Source organism: Amblyomma americanum, chromosome 1 (assembly GCF_052857255.1).
Source record: "Amblyomma americanum isolate KBUSLIRL-KWMA chromosome 1, ASM5285725v1, whole genome shotgun sequence".
NCBI lineage: Eukaryota > Metazoa > Arthropoda > Arachnida > Ixodida > Ixodidae > Amblyomma > Amblyomma americanum.
In genome coordinates this window covers 70,269,758-70,287,148 of record NC_135497.1, presented here as the reverse complement: position 1 = coordinate 70,287,148, position 17,391 = coordinate 70,269,758, and the positions used below count along the sequence as shown (strand labels likewise).

The 17,391-nt window shown below is 46.4% G+C and overlaps 1 long non-coding RNA gene across 2 annotated transcripts; it reads right to left on the bottom strand.

Moving 5' to 3' along the window:
- Positions 1-2,495: 2,495 nt before the first annotated feature.
- On the bottom strand, positions 2,496-13,073 carry LOC144112978 (uncharacterized). Of its 2 annotated transcripts, none has more exons than XR_013310565.1 (5): positions 13,005-13,073; positions 12,811-12,889; positions 12,224-12,375; positions 7,453-7,833; positions 2,496-2,708 (listed from the first exon to the last, which is right to left on the bottom strand). It is a non-coding gene; the product is annotated as an uncharacterized LOC144112978 (long non-coding RNA). The 2 variants fall into 2 exon arrangements; XR_013310564.1 differs by having other exon boundaries at positions 7,453-7,803.
- Between the last annotated feature and the right edge of the window lie 4,318 nt (positions 13,074-17,391).

Sequence of the window (17,391 nt, the reverse complement as noted above, 5' to 3'; positions counted from 1 at the left end):
TATAGACTATTATAAATTGCGCTCCTCCTCTCCCCCCTCAACTCGTACACGAGGAGCACCAGAAAAAAATAAAGAAAACGGCTCTGGGACTAGGCCTTACCCATGAATACGTCATCCACTGACGTTTATTTTGCAACTTCCGGTTGTCGCTTCTAGCCCCCCAGCAGCAGCGTCGGTGGCGTGGCGGCATCTCTCCGGTCTCTTCGCCTCCCTGGATAGTGGCACACGTCGGGTTTCTTTGCTTGTCATCTGAGGTAATTAGCAGTAATAAACCCGGACCTCGAGGTGCGACTCCTCACTTTTACGGCCGCGATGGGCATCGAGCCGTATGCGTGCGCACGAAGAGCCGTGCGAGTGGCTCCGGAACTCTCGACAGAAGGAGGCAGCAGAGGAAAATTGAAACCATATGCATGAAGGCAATGCCCTGGCTCGCGCTTGCCCGAGAGGGTCGCGCGGCGGCACGAGCAGACGATTTTCACGACTACCGGAAGTGTGCCCGTGACGTCGTGGCAGCCGTGGCTCCAGCGAATGACAGCGTGTGGTGGCCTGGCGACGTCATGGGTAGAGTGACGTCTTTTTTCCCGATTTTAGTTCCAAAATCGGTCACTACGAGCACACCAAACGGCCCGCGAATTTTGAAAAACACTGTTTTTAAAAGTTCATAATAAACTGCCGGCTCAGTTCTGAAGACTCATACTTGGTGTGAATGCTTCTTAGCATTATTTCTAAGCATTGAAAACATTTACAAGTGACTTTTTATTCGTTGCATAGTCCCTTTAAGAGCCCCCCCCGCTGCGGAATTCCATCTCATATCTATATCACCGTTTCACTGTGCCGCATGCAAGCACCATATGATCAGTGCGTTAAGTAATAATGAACCTTTTATGCGCGATCCTTCCTCAAACACACGCTCACCTAGTGAACTCTCGTTTCGTGCTCGCTTTTATATAGCTCAAACTTTCGGTCAATCTATTGGAACTGAATCAAGAGCGCCAAGAGTGGACGCGTGTGTGCGACGGTGGTTTTGTAGATAGCGGCGCCTCATAGATTGCACCTGATCGGCCCCGCATGTGCGAAAATAAACTGGTCCTACATCGTGGCAGGAACAGGAGCGCATCTGGCGAGAGAAACTGCACTTCGAAAGCACTGTGTGACAGGGGTAGTAGACGAGTGGTTCTCCACGCTGGCTGCATGCAGCACGCTGCAAACATTGCCATACTTCATCGGTCAGGACAGGTAATAAGCTGTACGGCTGTTGCGTACGCTTACATTACCGGCAGCTTTGTCGCACTGAAATATGCGATTTTGATGGCAGCGAAGTGCCAGTTTGTAAATACCGCAGGTTTGATTTAAGCGCTTTCCTTGTCTTTGTACAGTACGCACCTTACATACCTCTCTGGCAATAATGACCCTCAGCAGCTGAGAAAAGTTAGAACCAAGAAAAAAAATAATCTGACATTAAGAGGTGATGCGAATTAATCACTCAGACATCTAGCTAAGGCCACTGTTCTGCTTGAGGAAAGATATCTCACAACAGTAAGAGAAGACTATAAATCAAATTTAGCAAATACTTAGGGCCTTTTGTTAGCAGTTAAAGCCTGATATTACCCAGTTTGTGCACCCGAAGCATAAATCATGAAAACCAGGTTAAACCCAATTCCTGCTCAAAAAGTGCCTTCAAGAGAAATGTAGTTTTCCAGTGCAACAGTCTGAAGCTACCGTACAGAAACTGGCAGATGTCTTGAACCTGAAGGCAATGGATAAAATGGCCAAGTGGTGGTTTCCATGTCATGTTGCATGGCATGAATTACTGTAGAAGACATCGTTTTCTTTATACTCTTTTACAGCGCAGTTTCGGGTAATACCAATTTCACAAACTGCCAGCAAGGGGCCAGTGCTACAGAGTCCGCCTCGTTTGCAACGAGTTGCAATCCCAGTAGCACTGTTAGGACAGTTACCTTGCCTTTGTAAAATATCTACAAGGAATACTCAATTCAAAGGGCCTCGATTACAATGTTCAGCAAGAGCTTCCCTAGCACTGTCAATGCTCAAGTGCTGAGTGAGGTGGTGGTATCGGTACAAGCAGCCCACACTCAGTGGTGATGCAATTAGAAAAGGTGCTACCCACCTGTAAAAAAGTTGAAACTGTCCCCTCCTATGCATTAAAAGTACACACGTGCAGTGCCCACAAACATCCTGTTCATTACCTGATTTACATTTTCATTGGGCTTCAGCACCCTTTTCGTAGTTGCCTCAAAGCAGCATGTTGTTGAAATTTCTTTTCCTCATAACCTTTGTGGAGAATTTTCCGCTGCAATTGCATAAACAGGAAGGCAATATGCGGTTCTGCAGCAACACTTCAGACTGTGATGTGACACACGGCAAGCACTTACCGCAAAGATGAGTAGGTTACTCGGAGGAAACAATGTGGTGGCTGGGTATGGTCTTAAAAAAAAAAAAAACTGCTTTGTAACACGTTTTTTCTATAGGGCCAATGAAGTTGTTACTCATTTATTCATACGCTTCATTAATTACTGAGAAGGCGTGTCGGTAGGAATACTTTGTTTGGCATGGAAGCCCTGGCCAATGTGGGTCTAATGCGACTCTGCTTGTAGGCAAAGGTGCAGACTTGTGGGCACAATCTTGAGCCAGTAGCCTGGAACCAGAGAATGCCGCGCCATGCAAGGTCGGCTGCTGCAGTCTCTCCACTAGTGTCAGTCATACACAGGGTTGGATGCCATGAAAAGAGAAAAAAAGTATGCAAGCTCAGAACAATAAAACACAACTAACAAACCATTAAGAGAAGCCCACAAACAAATACACAAAAAATGGAGTGCATATGAGAGAAAAAAAGATGAGGACATCTCCCAACAGACTATAGCAGCAGCCCACGCACTCCTGTAGTGGCTTTGCGTATGGACACTAGAAAGGTCCTCAAAAAAGGATAAAAGGAACATTGTTAAAGATGTGCCGGAGAAATCACACACAAAAAGAAGTGTGTACAAGGCAGAGACCAAGGATGAATGAAAATAGTCAAGACAAACAATGAAAAAGTTCCGGAAAGGCTTCTGACACTGGCACACAGGAGGTCACAAGCTCCATATGCTAAACCCAAAACCTTAAATGGGCGGAGACACCAAATTTTTGGTTGGAGTGTTCTTAGTTTCAAACATAGCATACTCCTACCAGGCACGTGGTACGTGCTCTGCGATTCAAATATGTGCATTAAATATTATCGCATTACTTATACTGAGCAATTTCGGTTTCTGAGTGTCAGGGTGCGTTACGACGTCCCTCCCGAGGAAGAGCAGCAACCCTGGTCATGTGGGCTCCAAAAGTAGTGCCACAGGGACCGCTGCATCGTCTGCTCTCGTATACATGCTGCGCATACCAGGGCCTTTCGAAATGCCGGCCAGTACTGTGAGATGCTTTATTTTCGAGTAGTTCAAATATTAAAACAGATATTTGAAATTACAATACAAACATGTTTCCACGAAATGCAATGATGAAAAGAAACATTTCACACAAATATTTTATTCCTCCTCATCATTTATCACATCCTAAAGCTTATTGAGCATCGCAATGAATGAGGGGAAATCATGTAGAATGGTACAATTTGTCTGAGCCACAACTGTGTTCAGGAAAAAAAATGACAGCTTGACTTTGTAAGCTGCCGAACGACAATCTTTCGGCTTTTCACTTCTCGACCTTCTGGCGAAGATCATAGCACCGAAGCACGGCCTTGTGGTAGAGCATCCGCCTCACATTCAGGAGGTGCTGTGTTCAATTCCAAGTGCCGCCAGGGGTACCCACTGGTTTTTTAATGGGTACAAGATTTCCCCCGGCATGGCGCTCAGCTCATCTAGGGTGAGGTGCTTGGAAAAAGGGTCTTCGACCAAACCGATGCCTTGACGGATCAGAAATAATTTCCGCCATCAAGCAACCCTAAATCCGCCTTGTGCGGTAGAAGCCCATCTTTTTTGTAGCGATAGCTACACTACAGTAGCATTTCGAGCCTTTAGCATGGTGGCACCGCCATGCTGTCACGTGGTGCGGAGCAGCTGCTGGCAGCGCGACGCCGTGCCTGATCACGTCGTTCATCACGTGACCAAGTTCCACTCAGCCAGCTGTAGCTATCGCGTCACTCCAGGTTTAAGCAAAGCTAAACCACCGCCAATTTTTTCCATAACCCGTAATGCACACCTGCCGATGTGTCTGAGCCAGCCGCAACAGTAGCGAGCAAATACCGCTGCACTTTGCTCGAAGGGGGTTTGTGAGCGGAGAGTGCTATGGCACATCTCTCGTGAGGCTAGAGAAGTGAACGTTTCATGAAGTTTTGTAACTGGCACAAGGCGAGAGTTTTGGACTGCGGGTTTTAACCACGTGAGGTCAATTTTGCGCCCACATTTGACGGAAATTTTGAGGCGCAGGCTATCCTTCCCACGCGGTCCACCCCTCGAGAGCCGAGCACTAGGCCAGGGCCTGTTCTTACTGGATTAACCGGCTGGTGGACCGGAGACCGCGAGAATCGAAACCACGACCTCCTGTAGTCAAGGCGAGCACACAAGCACGAGGCCACGGCTGCGGTGGAGATGCTCTTCTTGTCACAGTTCAGACAATGAAAAGGCATACGACGTGATGTGGCATTGTTGAGAAACATAAAATGACACAAAAAATCGATGAACAGCAGCTTAAGCTAGAACAAGAGTGAGAGCATTAACAAGACGACCTCTTCCACACTCCCTTGTGACACCTCCAGCCATGGAATGCTGCCCCAGATGCAGCATTCTTGACGGGACATGGCCCACTTAACTCTCGTGCATGGGTTTCACCACACTGGAATCCCTGGCCGTAACGGACCCACAGATGCTGGCACATTTCAACTAGGAATCTGTGCAGGAATTTCAACAGCTGTTTTCCTTCTCACTGGATGAAAAGTGTGTGTTGTGTTTTATGGCACATAGGCAGCTAAGGCCATCATGCGCCAAGCTCAAGGTATAGAAATGGTTTTCTGTAGAATGTTTAGGAATATGAAAAATCGTCGATGGTGTAGATGGCCTAAATATATTGAACTGCCCGGTAAAAAACAGAGAAGGTAAGGTAGCCTCAGCGGCTATCCTTGGCTGGGCAAGGATCCTGAGGCGCCCCACTAATCAAATAAAAAGCCTCAGCCTTCTCTGGAATGAGAAATTGGCTGAGATGTACCATGCAATAAAGTGAACAAGTGGTTCAAAATTTAGTTTTTCAAGTGCCCCTGCTTCTTTTAAAAAGCTGAAAATGGAAGGTATGTTAACAATGGCATTATCATCTAAGAGTAGTGCTGGATGAAAAGGAATGCATTCATTATAAAATTGAGTAAAATACTTTTTTTCTTAGTGTTTCAAGTTTCACACATGAAAATAAAATGTGATTAACAGTAAGATCATCTCCGCATTAACAAAGAGGTTTGCCTTGCTTTGTTAGCAGGAAGTTGTGTGTAAGGTGCGTGTGGCCTATCTGGAGACGGCATAAAATCACTTCCTTAAAACGTTCCCGGTTAACATATGATTAAAATTCACCTAAAACCGGTTTCACCAAGTGTAGTTTTTCACTTCGCCATTCCATGCGGACTGCCATTTTCTCTTAATTTACAATGTACTAAGTTCATGCAATCCTTAAAAGGTATATTTACTTTTTTATTTCCTTGCCACGAGCTTTAGCAGAGCAGAAATCCGCCCTCTCGTTGCCTCTTATGCCGACATGACTGGGAACCAAGCAGAGTCTTATGTTTTGTCCTCGGTCCTCGAGCTGTCGCTGTTACTATCTTGTGTATGATGTCACCAAGAATCGGAGTGACTGCATTTCTGGAGTGCATAGCTGTAAGTATACTGAGGGAATCTGTGTAAATAATACTGTTTTTGTTTTCTATTTTTTCTACGGCCACACAGACTGCGCAACATTCTGCAGTGAAGATGGAAGAGCACTCAGTGTCCCTTTAAAGGAGAGCATAGGCACGTAATTTTGGTGGCATGTTTTCTTCTCTACAATGATGTGGAAAATACTACCACGCATGAATCACCATGTAATATTTGGCCACGGCCGCTATATAATTTATAATATTTTTCTCTCATGCTGTTTTGGTTTCAACAGCCGAACAATGGCTACGACGTCAAAGAGTACTTTTGTGTCACGTGAGGCATGGAAAAACGCCCATATAATCGCAGCTTCATCGTTATAATTTACTGCAGTGCTGAAGCCAGCCTTCCTCAAGAGCTGGAAGGACAACTAATGTGGAAGCAGCGATTATATTGCAGTTTTTTCATGCCTCACGTGACCTGTAGGCACATGTTGGCATCAGTCCTCATTCGACTGTTGAAACAGACCGAAACAGCACTAGAAAGAAATGCGATTATAAATTATTTAGTAGTTATAGGAGAATACCAGGTGGTAATCCATGTATAACAATGCCTTACACATCATTACAAACAAAAAACAAGCACCCAAAAGTTAGGTGTCTATACACCTTTAATACTTTAGACCCACCATTCTGCTCATTGATCTTGCTAATCTTGCTTTGCAGTTGATCTCTTGAGCGACTTAGCGATATCTCCTGCGAATCGCAGATTACTAAGGTGTTCTCCATTAACTCTTATCCCCAACTGTTCCCAATCCAGGCCTCGGAATATAGCAGGTACTCCTAACTACCTCCTGTTTACAGGATTACAGGAGGTATTCTGTTGCAGAGGAGGCATTGTAGACACTCATTTTTCTGCATGATTGGTGATGTATTAGACACTGCAGTCCAAGACTTCTTCAGCCCAGTTTGGTATTGACACTGTTGCTTCCATCAGTGGCAAAACGCCATCCAATGAAAGTAACGCCTACATGGAAGCTGAAGACAGCTAAACCCGTACTGTTGGAAAAAACCGCATGCGTGCTAGACACTTGCTTGTTAACTCAAATACAGCTTAATAGAGCAGCTGGGACACGGGACCTGGCTTACATGCCTTCGAGGCTGCACTCGTAGCTATGTGATTAAAAGGTTTCGCCTGCGCATTAATAGAGCAGCTGGGACACTGGACCTGGCTTATATGCCTTCGAGGCTGTGATAGTAGCCATGCGATTAAAAGGTTTCACCTGCGCATTCTTTGAAATGCCTCACGTATCATCTTTTACCAGGTCAACGGATATACTCAGGCTGCTTTCAGTTTGGGCATATTGTTACGTGGCGACCAGCCGAATAATAAGAGGCGATGAACGATGGCAGTGAGATGATTTTAATGGCTGCTCGCCTATAGCGCGACCTTTTTGTTCCCGTGCCACTGCCAGCTTTGTCATTTTCGTGACACTACCCGGGGCTGCCAAGCGATCGTCCTGATAGTGAATAGAAGAAGACAACAACGGAGAAACGCGCTCAGTGGAGATGGGTTCAGAGGACGGTACAACAGAAATGGCATGGGGGGAAGTGCTCACCGCCACGATGAAAGATATGTGTGAATGAATCCTGGTCCACGAAGCTTCCGGGTCACAGGTCGCCAGGAGCCGACGGCTGAAGGCCTTGGACGCACCGAATGGCATGGGCAGGGGGGCGGTGTCCTCACGTGTGGGTGGCGTCTCGGGTCGCCCCAGCGTAGTCATGTTAACATGTCATGTGGCCAGGGTGGGGGACGGGGCAGGGGTGAGCGGCGAGGTCAGTTCAGGTCCGGTGGTCTGGGGCACAGCTGGGCGGGGCGAACCAGGTGCACACGGCCGACGATCATGGCAGGCGGAGGACTCCAAAGCTCCAGGACCATGATGAGGATGATACCCCGCATCTCACACCAACTGTTACGTGGCGACCAGCCGAATAATAAGCTGCGATGAATGATGGCAGTGAGATGATTTTAATGGCCACTTGCCTATAATGCGACCTTTCCGTTCCCGCACCACTGCCAGCTTCGTCGTCTTCGTGACAATATTGCTGCTTTGCACATAGTTTTTTCCGCAGTGCCACGAGGTACGTCTTAACGAGGTTTTACTGTACCTGTGAGTACTAAGGTTGCTGAATTTGATGTGTCTCAATGTGAAATCTGAACCGATTCATACACCTCCTGCAGTAAGGCCCATGAGCCAACTATAAAATTGAAGTTCTGATCTATTGCTACGCGATGCGTTCAGAACAGGTGCTGCCGTTGATTGTCTCACAGATTACTTTGACCACAATGGTAACACAGGCATCAAAGGTTGCCTCCAAACTATAGCTCTCCACCCTTCGTGGCATGTTTTTTGCTGCTCTACTGTCTTTTTCCACAGTGGCCCACTCATAACTCACCTCAGTTCTGACTGCGGGGCCAATCCAGCAAACAAGCCTTACGCAGTGCTGTTCGGATGGACCTTATGGCCATGCCACTGCAATTACACCACACCACTTTCACTCGGCCCCATGGCGACATTACTAACAGAGGTGGGGGAAGGAGGAAGTTGGAGCAACACGAAAGCCAAATGTGCAACAAGGACATAGTGCAGTGGCCTTGCTCAAAGCTCTTACCCTGAGCTCAAACAGCACAGGTATTTCTGGTTGATCTTACAACTTTGTCATGCCCGAGCTGACAGCTCACCAGCCACACACATCGAAACAAATTTTTAATTACACATGCCAACAACGCCACATCTATTAAGATATGGAAGATGATGTTAAGCTATTTATGCTCTAACCAATCCAAAATTCTTACCACTGTCAAGTAGATGACCTCGGTTCTCTTCGGCAATGCATCCAGCTCATTACTGTTCACAGCCATGATAAATTGTCATTTTGACCTCTCAGATTTCCTTATCAAGAGGCACAAGGGCAATTGGTTAGCTGTCTGGTTCTTGGGACCAAGTGACATTAAGCAATCACTACAAGCTCTGGGCAAACACTCCCTGAAAGGGCCACCGAAAATCTTGCACCAAAGTTGCAAATTATACTGTTTGAAAGGGCACTACTTTTCTTTCTTTATTTGTACCTCAAAGGCCCACAAGGGAGTATTACATGAGGGGTGGGCTGACATGTATTAAAGCCTCCTGTCACAGAATTTTTCAGAACAGGCAAACTGAAGAGCTAAACAACTCATCTACATCTTTGAGGTTCCTTTGCTCCCATAATTCCTACTGCACTAGAAGCCGTGTGTTGGTGCTTGAATCTGAATGCCACACACCAATATGCATGCACCACACATCCTTTACCAGCATAGCACCATGTAAGATCATGTCAATGCCTCATTTGGGGGCAAGGGGTGCAAGCACACAGAACAGTAGGAACAAAACGCAAACACTAATGTTGTGAGAGTCACTCCTGTGCTCTGTCTTTTGGGCCACATGTTTCAAGATGAACAACCCCCTCCCATTTTCCTCAATGAGTAAAACTACAATAAACATCTACTCCTAAATTGTGAAAACAAAACGACGAACATAGAAGGAAGAACATAAACATGTCTCATCCTTGTCTTTCCATGTATTCTTCAATTATGGGAACTACTTCCTCGTTCAGCTACCTGTCCTACCTACATTCGTCCGTGGCTTCTCGCCTCTTGCCACTGCTTGTATCTAGGGGCACAAACGTTGCCAGTTTCACAGCAGGAGGCCCACTTTCAAAATTGCAATTTGATAGATCTGTGACAGCCTAGTTGCTTTATTCACTATACAGGCAGGCTTTGTTCATTTGGGGTCTGCAGGTGAAAGCTCATAATGGAGACAAGTTTCGCAGCATGAATAAAACACACACAGAAGACAAGGAACAAACAAGACAGGACTGTGCTAAAAACAATATAGCAGCACAGTCCTGTCTTGTTTGTTCGTTGTCTTCTGTGTGCATTTTATTCATGCTGCGAAACTTGTCTCCATTATGAACTGCAACTAACTAGCCCAAACCACCGTGTTACTTCAAGGTGAAAGCTGTTGTTTTAATAGTGAATGTTTCCACGTTTACTTTCTGTTTCTTCTTTCTATGTAATGGCTAGGACAAACAGTCGCCCACCCAATGCAAAGGAAATAGCCACATAATCATAAGTTCTCTTCCATTTGGCTGCACTTTCTGCACTAGTTCAAAAAGTGCAGCACGAGTTCTAGGCTGGCTTGCACTCGCCGAAATGGAAGCGCAGCTGCGGTGCAGCAATATGGCGGTGCCCATGTGTAGGTTGAAGAAGCGGAGAAGGTATGGCACTAGTTATTTAATGAAATTTGTTGAAAGGTTTATGGCTTACGGGGGTTTAACGTCCCAAAGTGACTCAGGCTATGAGGGACGCCACAGTGAAGGGCTCTAGAAATTTCGACCACCTGGGGTTCTTTACCATGCACTGACATCAAATTACACGGGCCTCTAGAATTTTGATGGAGGCAAAATTCTAGGGGCCCGTGTACTGTGCGATGTCAGTGCACGTTAAGGGAGCATATAGACCTAATTTTGGTGGCATATTTTCTTCTTTATAATGATGCGGAAGGCACTACAATGCATGAATCACCATGTGGTATTCGCCTACGACCACTAAATAATTTATAATCGAATTTTTCTGTCATGCTGTTTTGGTTTCAACAGCCGAATGAGAGCTGTGACGTCAAAGAGAGGTTTTAGGTCATTAGAGGCATAGAAAAACTGCGATATAATTGCTGTTTTATCGTTTTAATTTACTGCAGTGCTGAAGCCAGCCTTCCTCAAGAGCAGGAATGACAACAAATGTAGAAGCACCAATTACATTGCAGTTTTTCACGCCTCACATGACCTACAACCTCTCTTTAAGGTCACAGTCATTGTTCAGCTGTTGAAACTGAAACAGCACAAGAAAGAAATTCCGTTATAAATTATTTAGCAGCCGTAGGAGCATACCACATGGTAATCTGTGCATAATAATGCCTTACACTTCATTACAAAAAAGATTGGTTTGTTTATGGGGGTTTAACCTCCCAAAGAGACTCAGGCTATGAGGAACACTATAGTGAAGGGCTCCGAAAATTTCAACCACCTGGGGCTCTTTAGCGTGCACTGACATTGCACAGTACACAGGCCTCTAGAATTTCGCTTCCATCAAAATTCGACACCCGCAGCCGGGATTGAACCCATGTCCTTCGGGTCAGTAGCCGAGCCCCATAACCACTGAGCCACTGCAGTGGCGTCATTACATTAAATAGAAGAAACCACGCACCCAAAAGTTAGGTGTTTATGCTCCCTTAAAGAACACCAGGTGGTCAAAATTTCCGGAGCCCTTTACTACGGTGTCCCTCATAGCCTGAGTCGCTTTGGGACGTTGAACCCCCGTAAACCATAACCTTTCAGCAAATAACTGTCATCATTTCATTAAATTACACGCGCCATAGCTTCTCTGCTTCTTCGACCTACACATGGAGGAGGTGAGTGACTGTTTGAGGCGTCATATTGAAAACCTAAGCGGTCACGTCGAGTCGCATGGGCAGCATTTCAGCGCTAATTCGTAAGTCGCCTGTGTGTATACAAGCAACGATTTTTTTTTTCTGTGAAATTTCCTAGAGAAGGTTCATGGTAAGACTTCTCTGCGATTTGCTGCTTGAAAATTCTTCCCAAGTGTTTCAGGATTTTGGAGGTCGTTGGTGTCGGCGGCATGCAGCTGGCTGTAATTTCGTGACGACAGGAAGGCTATCAGACAATCGGGCCTGCACTCAGCAATTCGTTTTGGAAGCGGCCAGTGCCAAACTGCACTTGAACTGTCTGAACTGACGCTGCAGGCACCACCGCGGAACTTCACAGAACTAGTGCAGAGAGTGCAGCCAAATCAGACGCCTATCATGACCACAATATTGACAAAGTGGTATTTGGGCTTGTTGGTATAGCATATTAGAAGACATAGCACAGCACATCAGGACAAAGAAAAGGAGCACACAGGACGAGCGCTTATACTGTGTGCTCCTTTTCTCTGTCCCATTGTGCGGTACTATGTCTTCTAATATCACCACAATGACCTGTCGCACACTGCAACAGTGCCTTGTGAGCTTTATGCACCTCACAAGCTTCCAAACAGTCAAAGGACATCAAACACATTGTCCACAATGTTCATCTCTTTAAGGCCTCTTTACAGCATCAGCCGTAAAAAGGTCTTAAGATTAGACACCTTAAAAGGAAGCTTGCTTTTCCAGTTGCCTCATGCGTTCCATGCTAGTTGGCCACCTGGGTCCAAACACCTTCCCCACGTAAAACCGATGTTCGATGCAGGTGGCACAGCACTCATTTTAAAATTCTCACAGAAGGTGGAGGGCTCACCTTGTGGCACCTTAAAGCCTTTGCTGCCTCAGCATTTTAACGTCCCATTTGTTCAGCCTCTGCACCAGCAAGCGAACGCCGGACTCGAAGCAGGAATCGGGAAGGCCCGTGCATACCAGAAAACTGCCTGCCAGTTTTTCAAGTGCTGTTTTCTGAAATAAATATGAATTTAAAAGAAGAACATGTTTCTCTCTGCAGACACCAAAGCGTAATCGCTTATCTCGCCGCAATTTTTGCACCTGTTTTAGAAAGCGAAATGTAACCGCAGCACTCAATTGTAAAGTGCAATTAACACTACAGACTTTCCCAGCCGCGGGGCCACAAAAAATCAGACCGCGTATAAAACTAATTGCACAAACGGTTTGTTCAACTCACGACTGGCTTTATTAGTAATAGAACCGGTTGTGGTTCAACTGAACTGTTGTCAAAAGCTTCCCGCCTTTTTACGAGAGCACGCAAAAGCTGGTAAATATGCGTGTTTTACATGACCATGAGTTACGCTTGGCTAGGTTTACAAAAGATATAAATACACGCTCAGCGCTTGCTCTTTTCCGTAGACCTGCACAGAGCTTTTGAGCAGAACTTACGATAAAACAGATGAGTCTTTCCCTCCGGGTCTTTGGGTCCACTGCCGGGCAAGCGGGCTCAGTGCTAGTCCTAGGCTATCTGCAAACACAAAATATTCGGGCGCAAGGAAGTTTACAACGGAATGCCGAGTGTCAGATAAAAGGCAATCACTCAGTGTGTGCATACCAAAAGATTGAAAGCACAAATTACTCACGTGCAACACGATCGCGCGCACTTTCCGGCGACCGGCCATAGAGCGACTGAAAGCAATGCTCGGCTCGGCTCAAACATGGCTCGAACAACAATAAAAAAAAAACTGCCGGACGTGACGTCTTTTTTCAAAACGAATGCGACGTCATGGGTTGCAATAACGCCAATAACGCGTGCGTTATCAGGAGCCAGATTACGCAACTGTGACAAATTTTGTAAAAAGTTATTGCGAACATGCCTGAAGCGTCTCCTCGATATCAATGGGCCCCGAGATCGCCACAACATTGCGCTTACTGGCCGCTAGGCGGCGCTAAAAATTGAACCCTCAATTTCGGTTTCAATGTCTGGGAGACTGTGATGCGCGGAACCCGAACATGCTGTTTCATCCTTTTTTCAGGCAGTGAGCAATAACTTTTATTTTGTTAATGGCAAAAATTATGTTTTCTAAAGGCTTAGAGAGCAACAATTGCTTAGAAAGTGTGAGCTGACTTCCACAAAATACTGAAAGAGGATCATCAGTTTCGTTTTCGAAATCTGAAAGCGTGCTCTGCACGCCGTTCTATCATGCCGTTAGGACATTTTGTCTGCTGCATAATCAGTAAGCTTGGAACGATTTACAACGAAGTGAAGACGTACGAAACATCCATATTGCAACAAGTGCTTGAAGTGGCTAGAAATGCCGCGAAATAAGTATTTATACTGCATGATTCATGGTTGTATATTGTACTACTGCCAATGGCAAGAAATCAATAACTACTTAGGACAAGCAAAAAGGGAAAATAATTCATGAGGTAGAATAAGGACAGGAGGAAGTCCGGAATTATCTAAGCTCTCAAATGTAGCCAGGTGACCCGTGGGAAAGGAGGACTGCATGGCGCTCAATGGTTGGAAGCCGGAGGCGTCAGCAGTAATCTGTCCGGGAAGTCGTTAGCCCGCAGGGGGCACATCCCTCATATCTAACGTTCTTAGAACTTTGCGAAGCGCGAGTCTGTTATAATCTTGCTGCGGAGCATTGCGAGAGATGTTTCGATCGGGTGAAGCAGATCTTAAAGGGCCCCTGCAGCCTGCGCTGTTTCTGATCATTTTTCCGACGAGCTTTCGCCGAATGGTACTTCCTTGAATAACGTTGACGAATTTAAAATAAACCCATGCCCCTTTTCTCTATTCTTTCCGCAAAGAAACACAGCTCACTAGGTTCCTGTGTGATGCACACGCGCACAGTGACTTTGGGAGTAACACAGCAGGCCTGACTGACCGGATTTCTCGAAATGACAAGCGCGTGCGTTGATGAAATGACAACTGAAACAAGGAAAGTATCAGACATGGCGAACGACTTGTGAATATTAAAAAAAAAACTGTGCTCGAAGGCACAGACACAAGCGCACTTACAAGGAAAAATGGCATGCGTCGGCGCGATGAAGGCGGCGGAAATCGTTTCTTTCTGCAGTTTCAAGAATTTTCGGGAAAGAGGATTCTTGTACATCTTCGCAACTCCGTTCTTGTCCGTTACGTCAAGTGCATGGTTTGTTAGATATGGTTTGATGAACTTCTTGCATATAATCTGCAGTAGTGCTTTGCTGTGGCCGCTGTCCTTGTTCTCACAGGTCAGGACTGCAGGGAAACCCGCGATTTTATTCACACTAGTTGTAATGCAAGCATGTGTCCAGTGGTCTTTGAAGATGCGTTCGGTCTTTGAGCATGACATCGGCGAACTTCTTGAGGCCCTGTAACAGTCTTAGGAGTGCTAACGTCGGCTAAAATAATCCACCCCTGTCTTGGTGGGCAGTCAAACTGTCTACAAGTAGCATTTCCTTGGCTGGAAATGCAAGCTACAAACTGCAGAATAATTTGATGTTGTGTTTGTCTCCAAGTTTTTTCTTCAAATTAACTTGAGCCGTCTTTCTCGGAATTCTAAGTCGGCAGGAATTTCATGGAACGAAACGCCGGGCTTCTTGTTTCGCTGACTGGACATGCAAAGCGGAACGCAACAGCAATGCATTTTTGCTCGCTACTCCCTCCAGCAACTGCAGTCATCGACGCGTCACTTGTCAAACGGTAACACTAGAAAAATATCACAAACAATATCAGACACAGCGCACCACAAGCCCTAGTTTTTGCTGCAACGGCAGTCACCAGAAAATTCTGTGCTGCAAGCGTGTCGTCTGCTAGAGGGTCATCTGACAGCGCCGCCATACGGCGGACGCGCGTCCTTCTTCTGTGATTCTATTCTTGGAAATATTTCTGTGCAGCGGAAATATACGGCGGGCAGAAAACCCCCTACGCTTCAGGCATGTTCTTCAGGAGGCATTGGACAGTGACGTCAAAATGACGAAATGATGAGACTTCACCACGTGACTCAACGAGGAATCAGACAATAATTATAGCAGGGCGGCGCCCCAGAACATTCGAGGGGCCGTATGCAAAACTTTTTTGTAAAAAGAAATAAGAAATAAGCAACGATGAATATAACTATATAACATATTATTTTGCCAAAACATTGTGTTTAAAGTTCGAAAATATTAAGCAAAACAAAAAGCGTTCGAAATTGTGCTATTAAATTGGCTGGTGGGTAACTTTCGGTGCCGCGGGGGTTTGCTGACGGCAGTAAAAAGGCCGATTTGCACGAAAGGAGCTGTTTCACGCCATGTTATTGTTTTCTTGCGGGGCGTCTGGAATCGAGCTACTGTGCGGTTGACCTAAGTGCGCAGAAAAATTTCAGCGAATGCAGTGAAGGCTACCGAGCGAACTTGCAAGAAGCGCTTGGTACGAAATCGACGAAGACAACTTCTTGAAGTATGTGTTGTTCGGCTCTTTCTATCGATGACAAAAATGCCAAAGGGTGATGTGTTGCAGTATGTGATGTGTGGTTGTTTGTTTCTTTCCCCTTGGGAAACAGAAGACGACCACGAAGTGCCATTTGCTGGGAAAAATAAAGGGCTTTGCCAGCATAAGCGTGTCTTATTTATATGTAGCTGTGTGTCACAGAGGTGACGACGGCACCCACCCCTTCTGCGCACTAACTTTACAAATTGCCTCAAACACCCGCTGTACGCATTTGCTCATCGCCGGTTGTGCGATGCAGACGTACGCCTCATTACCAACGGCAGCTTGAAAGCCGCCGGTAGCAAAGAACCGCAGTGCACATATAGCACTTGCCGCCGCACCGACAACGTGCTCGCACGCGCACCTCCCAGTTCATCGGCGACTTCGTCGCACAGCCGCTCCACCGTCTGCTTCTCCAGTCGAAAAAGGAGTCGAAACAGCTCGTCCGGCAATTTTCTGTCACAAACGCAACGGTCAAATTGACGGCCTCAAAACTGTCACAAAAACTGTCAATTAGCGGCTGCATAATTAGGTGTGCAACGTCACCACTTCTGCCATATTCCGTGACATAATCTGCTGCCACCCATGACGCAAAAAAGCAAAATGGCCGCCGGCAACGACCGACCAATAGGAGCGAGGCTTATTGACACCTTTTTGACAAGTTTTTGACAATTTTCCTAATTGGCAGTTGCGTAATCTGGCCCCTGGTTGCAGCAGTCACTGCCTCTCGGTCGGTCGGTCGGTCGGTCGGTCGGTTGGTTGGAAACATTTGTCTTAAGGGGACTATGCAATAAATTGATTAAGATTACGTAAAGCAGACGAGAGACAGGCATTTCATCACTCGTCACCCCAACGCAAGAATTTTTAAGCTAGCATCAGTAACAACGAAGATATAGACGATTAAAAATTATGCTCCTCCTCTCTCCCCTGAACTCGTACACGCGGGGCACCAGAAAAAAAAATAAAGAAAACAGGTCTGGGACTGGGCCCTGCCTATGAATACGTCACCTGCTCACATTCCTTTTGCAACTTCCGGTTGTCGCTCCTAGCACCCCAGCAGCAGCGTTGACGGCGTGATTGCGGCGTGCGTCGGTTTCTTTGCTTGTCGTCTGTTGTAGTTAGCAGTAATTAACCCGGACCTCGAGGCGCGACTGCCTGCTCTTACGGCCGCGATGGGCATCGAGCCCTATGCGTTCACGCCGTACCGGCTGAACGCCAGCGACGACAGTAGCGACTCGGCGAGCGACTGCGAGTGGCTCCGGAACTCCCGACAGAATGAGGCTGCAGAGGAAAATTGAAACCATAGGCGCGAAGGCAATGCCGTGGCTCGCGCTTGCCCGAGAAGGTCGCGCGGCGGCACGAGCAGACGATTTTCACGGCTACCGGAAGTGTGCCCGTGACGCCGTGGCAGCCATGGCTCCAGCGAATGACAGCGTGTGGTGGCCTGGAGACGTCATGGGTAAATTGACGCCTTTTTTCACGATTTTAATGTCAAAATCGGTCACTACGATCACACCAATCGGACCGCGAAATTAAAAAAAAGCCCTTATTAAAAATCAGTGTTGTCG